This window comes from Sturnus vulgaris, unplaced genomic scaffold (assembly GCF_052056855.1).
Source record: "Sturnus vulgaris isolate bStuVul1 unplaced genomic scaffold, bStuVul1.hap1 Scaffold_521, whole genome shotgun sequence".
Taxonomy (NCBI): Eukaryota; Metazoa; Chordata; class Aves; order Passeriformes; family Sturnidae; genus Sturnus; species Sturnus vulgaris.
The window spans coordinates 295,372-301,769 of NW_028276515.1; the positions used below are offsets into that span (position 1 = coordinate 295,372).

Sequence of the window (6,398 nt, forward strand, 5' to 3'; positions counted from 1 at the left end):
CTAGCCAAACACAAGCCAATAAAACATTCCTTTTAGACTATATTTAGCTATTTTTTAAGGTTCTGTTTTTCATGCATTCTACACCCACCCCTCCCTCTCAATGTTCTGGCACCCACCATGACCCCCCCCCCCATGCCCGACTCACCTGCTCCTCCAGCGCAGCCCGGCTCCCTCTCCCAGGGACCTTGGGCTGCCCCAAACCACGTCGGAGCCCCCCTCAGCCTTTTTTCCTCACCCCAAAGAAGGCACAGAACGACTCCTTTAATGAAGTTGTTTTAACAATTGTAAGGCTAGAGCTTTTGGTATCCACTGCTTGCCATCCCTTGTAAACCAATTTTTTTCTTCTTTCTTCTGCAGCTTAATAAACCTCTTTTTTTCCCCATAGTTTTCCAAATAAATGTATTACCGCATATGCATATTTAGAATCAGTAAATATATTTAATGTCTTGTCCTGCTATAATTCACAGGCTCTCACAAGCGTGTGCAGCTCTGCTGTCTGAGCTGACCAGGTGGCTGGTAACCTCCCCCCTTCCTTTAATTGCTTTCCATTAACGATAGAGTATCCTGTAAATCATGAAGAATGGGGGGGAAAAATCAGTGAGAAATGGGGAAAAAAATCCATGAAAAATGGGGGAACAAATCAGTGAGCAACGGGGAAAAGTGGGGAAAAGTTAATTGAGAAATGGGGAAAAAATCAGTGAGAAATGGGGAAAAAAATCCCTGAAGAATGGGGAAAAAAATCCGTGAGAAATGGGGGAAAAATCAGTGAGAAATGGGTGGGGAAATTCCATGAAAAATGGCGAAAGAAATCAGTGAGAAATGGGGAAAAATGGGTAAAAAATCAGTGCGAAATGGGGGGGGGGGGGGGGGGGGGGAATCAATGAGAAATCGGGGAAAAACATAAGTAAGAAACGGGGGGGAAAAATCCATGAAAAATGGGGAAAAATCAGTGGGAAATGGGGGAAAATGGGGAAAAAGTCAGTGAGAAATGGGGAAAAATCAGTGAAAAACGGGGGGAAAACTCCATGAAGAATGGGAAAAAAAATCAATGAGAAATGGGGAAAAAAATCCCTGAAAAATGGGGGAAAATATCAGTGAGAAATGGGAAAAAATGGGGAAAAAAATCATTGATAAATCGGGGGAAAAATCAGTGTGAAAGGGGGGGAAAAATCGGGATCGGGGACGTGGACCGGGACTGGGATCGAGGACCGGGATGGGGAAATGGGACAGGGACCGGGATCGCGGACGGGGACCTGGGACAGGGACCGGAACCGGGATCGGGGACGGGGACTGGAGACAGGGACCGGGACCGGGACTGGGGACTGGGACCAGGACCGTGATCGAGTTCCGGGACGGGGAACTGGGACTGGGACCAGGATCGGGGACCGGAACCGGGGACTGGGACCGGGACCAGGACTGGGGACGGGGACTGGGGACAGTGACCGGGACTGCAATCGGCACCGCCCCCCGAACCGCTCCCGGAACCGCTCCCCGGGCTACCCCGGCACGGCGACCGGGAACGCCCCCGGCACCGCCCCGGCACCGCCCCCGGTGCCGCCCCCGGCACTGCCCCGGCACCGCCCCGGGTAGCGCCCCCGGCACTGCCCCCGGGGCGGGCCGCCGAACGCACGCGATGACGCGCGGGGGGCGGGACGGCGCGGGGCGGTGACGCGCTTCATGCCAGGAGCAGGGCCCGGGTGCGACGAAGACGGGAGCGGGACGACCCGATACCGCGCGGGGCCGCGGGCCCGGCGGAGCCCGGCCCGCTGGGTAGGGGCCGCCAATGGCACCGGGGCTTCTGCTTCGGCTTCTGTCCGTGTCGGCGGGGAGGCCCCAGCCAGCGGTGCCCCTCTCCCTCGGCGACACGGGCGTGGAACTCGGCATCGGGCGCTGCATCGCCGCGGACAGCAGGGGGCGCACGGGTACCGATACTGCCATGGGGCCCGGCGCTGCTCTCCTGCTCCGCCGCCAGGCGGCGCTGCGCTGCCGTCCTGCCGCGCCTCCGGGCACGCTCGGTTTCCTCGGGACCCCGGGCCCCGCCTGTCCCGCCGCTGCGGAGGCGGGGGATGCTTTATGGGACTGCCCGAGCTGGCGGTGCCGGGTCTGGGGCGTTGGGGCGCGCCTTGGGGGAATGCGGGTGCGCTCGTTTCCTCTTCTGCATGGCCTTCTGTGTGAGCATCTCTCGTTGCGACTGCTCTTGGAGAGTCAAACCCCTCCTCCTAAGTGGTCTCAGGAGCCTGGCAGGGTGAGTTTTGTTTCACAGGGGAAAGGGCCACTGGTCGTGTCCAGAGACCTGTGCACCCAGCCAGGTTTCTGCCTGATAAAATTCCAAATGGATGAGGATTTCTCCCAGCCCCAAGCTGCCCCCACCTGTAACCCTGGCTGCCTTTGGGGTGCCCAAAGCCTCCTCTGTGCAGATCTCAGGAACCTGGGAGGGGTGAACAATGTTGCACAGGGAAAAACCCCACAGATTTTATCTCCGGGCCCGGGGCCAGGAGCAGGCATTTGCGTGCTATAATTCCAGAAGGAGCACGGTGTCTCCCAGACCCAAGCCACATCCAGCTGTGACCCAGCTGCTCTTGGAGTGCCAAAAGCCTCCTCGTAGCTGATCTCAGGAACCCTGGAAGGGTGAGTTTGCTTTCACAGGGAAAAGGCCTCAGTTTGTGTCCAGAGATCAAATAAGGGACTCTGCTTTTCCTCTAGTTCTCCTTCCTGTTTTCACCTGGGCTACAAGGATGGGCATGGCCTGTATTTCTCATATCAAAGTGATGTTACTAAATTTGTCCAGAAGTTCTGATTGTTATTTTTATTAGTAGTAGTAATTTTCTGATAGAAAACACTCTCATTTTGCCTTTCCCACGTTGTTTCCAGGTGCTGCCCAGGATGGACATCCATGGTCTCAGACAGTGATTCCCGAGGAGCAAGGAAAGCCTTTTCCTCACCTGCACAGTTCAGGTGGATGGGACAGAATTGGTGTGGCCTGACAAGGCAGGAACAGCTGTCTGTGTTCTGGAGTGCCTTGAAAGCTTTCTCCGTCAGGTTTGGAAGGGGTTTCTCTTTGGGATTTCTTGTGATGCAGCACCACGGGTATCCCTTTGTGCCAAGTCCAGTGCTAAAGGATTGAAGAACTGACAAGTGGGGTCTGGGATGAAAATGCCGCTAATAAAATTAAGCAAAGAATACAATAAGAGAAATGAGCATCCTTTTAATGTCTGAAATAGTTAGGAATAAAAATGCTGGAAAAGGGCACTCTGAATTGGTGTCACTTGTCATGGATAAAACCCCAGAGTGAGGAATCAGAGCAGAAGTTGAGAGCTGGAATCCTTCTGCAGTCGACTTAATTTTCTTTTCCTCCTCTCTTTCAGGACAGGAAGAATCACGACTCTCCTGCCATCTTTGCCAAGAGCTGTGGTGTTTGAGCAGCCAAAGCCCAGAGGCTTCAGCACCAGAGGTCTGAGCCTGGAGGGCTCCTGGTGCTGCCCGTGCTGTGGGCTATGTCAGAGGATGCAGGGTTCCTCTTTGCCTCCCTGCTGGGATTAACTGCCATGGGAATGTGGGATCTGGGTGAAACTCCAGCTCTCCTGGTGTTCAGGGGAGCAAGGTCTGAGGGACTCCTCTCTGGGGATGTGCGGTGAAGGACTGAATAGTGTGGAAGGAGAGTATTTATCAACTGTATCACTGTTTCTCCCAAAATTGGGGTGGAGCGGTGATGGGGGCGGTTGGGTTTGGTCTGGGCCTGTTATTCTTTGTGCAATTTTTAAATTCTCTTGTATGATTTACTGTCCGGTATCTTTCTAACAAAAGCTGACATAAATTTAGATTAAGGATTAGAACTTGGGTCCATTTATTGCAAACATTTGACAAGGCTGGAGGACTGGGGTGGTGACTGCTCTCAGGAAAGGTTACTTATTAATACTGTGTCAGATTTCCCGCAGTGACTGTCAGGCCTGCATGGCTGTGAGTTCGTGCTCTTCTCACTGGGGAAATAAGTTCAGCAAAATTAGAAATGTTAGAAAAATCCAGCCAAAAATTCCACCTCTGTACCCCCTAAGTTTTCCCAGTTTTTCCCAGCTAGGAGCTGCACAGAAGTCAGGCAGGGGAAGTGACAACAGGGAACAGCTGAAAAATTCAAAGGCACAAAGAGGAAAGGGGAAAGGTTTCAGAAAACAATTCTATGGTCTAAGAATAATTTCTGATTCCCTACTGAGAAGAACACGAACTCACAGCCATTCAGGCCTGACAGTCCCCTGCAGTGAGAGCTCAGCACACATCCACAGAGGCAAGTCCAGCATCTTAAATGAAAAAATAAAAACCAGAAGAAAAAGGTGATTTCTTTTGCTTCAGAGTTATTTCAAGTTCTTAAAGCCCAAGCAACATTTGCTCTTGATTTTGGTTGGGTGAATCATGAGCAGTGGGCACGGGTCATGCCATTCATTGAGCAGAAAACCCGGGGTCATTTAGAGGGGACACAAGAACTGTTTGTGTAGCGACCTCGGGCTGCAGAGGGGCAGGAGAAAGGCCAAGGGAGCTCCCCGGGGCCACCAGGGCCTGTGGGGAACAGAATGGACGCTTGGATGACCAGTGGAGGTGAGGAGTGGATCTGAGTTCATCTACAGGGAAATAAGGAGGGGATACTCTGGAGTGAAAAGCTGAGGTGATGAGTTCACCCACCTGGGCACGAGTTGTGTTTGCACAAAGTGGGAACAGAGGTGAAGGTCAATCCAAAGTCGATCCTGCTTGACCTCTGAATTCCAGGATAAGTTTTACAAGCTGCCAAATGAGGGAGTAAAAAGACACAAAAATGAAACCGAGAGCATTCATGAGGTTCCTGGGAGTCCATTACACTGTTGTCATAGAATTCTTAATGAGTTTTGAGCTTTTAATGACAACAATTCAGTACTTTCTTCGGATTATTCACTGTGTAGGATTTGGGGTTTATCTGGATTTTAAAGGCGTCGTGGTGGCCCTGACACTGCTCAGGAGCTGGTAGGAAAAGCAGGGTCAGAGCTCCTGGCAGGCACAGGGTGTTTTTCCCAGAGTGGACTGTGGAGGAATTGTTTGGGCCTTGGATTGTCCCTCTGGGTGATGCCAGTTGCTGTGATTTGTGTAATTCCATACATTTAACTCCCAATACTTCCCAGCCCAGGAGCTTGAGCTGACAGGGCAGCACACAGATTGTTCTCTGTGCTGTGCCCCGATTTGGGGTTGGCTGTCAGCTTTGCTAGCTCCCGTGAATTATGCCCATAGCCCCGAATTCCCTGCTCAATTCCCACTGTCATAACCTCACAGCGCCTCATGGAGTGGGGATATACTGTGGCAGGAAGCTCAGCAGCATCGGCACAGGGACAGGTGTATATTCCAAAGAATTTGCTGTTTCAAACCCTCATCCCCCAGCCCCGCCGATGTCCCTGGGGGGCACTTGACAGAGTTACCTGGATTTCAGCTGATTTCACCCCCCCGAGCTCGGGCTCCAGGTGATCTTTTCAAGCAGGAGAAGGCAGGGGCCGGAGGCGCTCGTGGCCCGTGCCGAGGCAGTCCCTGGGGCCACGAGAGGACATCTCTCCCTGCAGAATTTCAGTTCTTTCCAGAGCCTCAGCAGTGACAGAGGACAAAGAGGAAGATGAGGAGGAGGAAGAAGGGGGAGAGGGTTTCAGAGGAGGGGAAGCCCAAATCCGTGCTGTGTGCGGAGCTCCGACAGCACGCTGCAGCCCGCAGCTCAGTGTGAGCACGGGGCAGAGGAGGCGATTTCTGGGCATTCAATCACCCTGAGGCGGGCCCGGCACCGCCCCTGCAGCACCGTCCCCAGCACAGCTCGGTACCGCTCCGGGATCACCCGGCCCCGCCCCCGGTGCCGCCCGGGACCACTGGGGACCGCCCCTAAAGCACCGCCCCGGCCCCGCCCGGTCCCGTCCCCGGGACCTCCGTGCCCCGCCTCGCCAAGCCCCGGCTCCGCCCCGAGCCTGCCCGGGCTGCGCCGGGACCATCGCTGGCGGCCCCGCCCCTCTCCCCCGGGCCGAAGCGGGCTGAAGGAGATGTCCGCACGATTGGAAACGCCGCCGAAAATCGCACCCGTGGGATCGGTGTCGGCGTCGTGCGCAGGCATCCCACTAGAGCGAGCGGGCTCCTTGCTGTGCCCCCCTCCTTTTGCAGCCAGAGTTAGAAGGTCGGGGAGCGACACCCGAGCCGCCATCTTGGGAGAGGCAGGCGCGCAGTACCGCGCTCTGCCCACAGGGTGGCGCTTGGGAGACAGGCAAGGGATGGAATCAAGGAGTGTCCCAATCCTTGAGGAAATCCCCCTGAATGAACGCCCCAAAAAACCCCGACCAGAACTGAGAAACCTCCTGCCTCTGTATGAGTGCAAAGGGTGTGCAAGGAGTGTGCAAATAGTGTGCATTAGC

General features: G+C 54.5%; 2 long non-coding RNA genes across 2 annotated transcripts; one reads left to right on the forward strand and one right to left on the reverse strand.

Annotated features, from left to right (window-relative positions):
- The first annotated feature begins 2,917 nt into the window (after positions 1 to 2,917).
- LOC148217627 (uncharacterized) lies at positions 2,918 to 4,324 on the forward strand. The gene is made up of 2 exons (XR_015800922.1): positions 2,918 to 3,039; positions 3,366 to 4,324. It is a non-coding gene; the product is annotated as an uncharacterized LOC148217627 (long non-coding RNA).
- LOC148217628 (uncharacterized) lies at positions 3,021 to 5,892 on the reverse strand. The gene is made up of 3 exons (XR_015800920.1): positions 5,433 to 5,892; positions 4,672 to 4,770; positions 3,021 to 3,159 (listed from the first exon to the last, which is right to left on the reverse strand). It is a non-coding gene; the product is annotated as an uncharacterized LOC148217628 (long non-coding RNA).
- Positions 5,893 to 6,398: the final 506 nt, after the last annotated feature.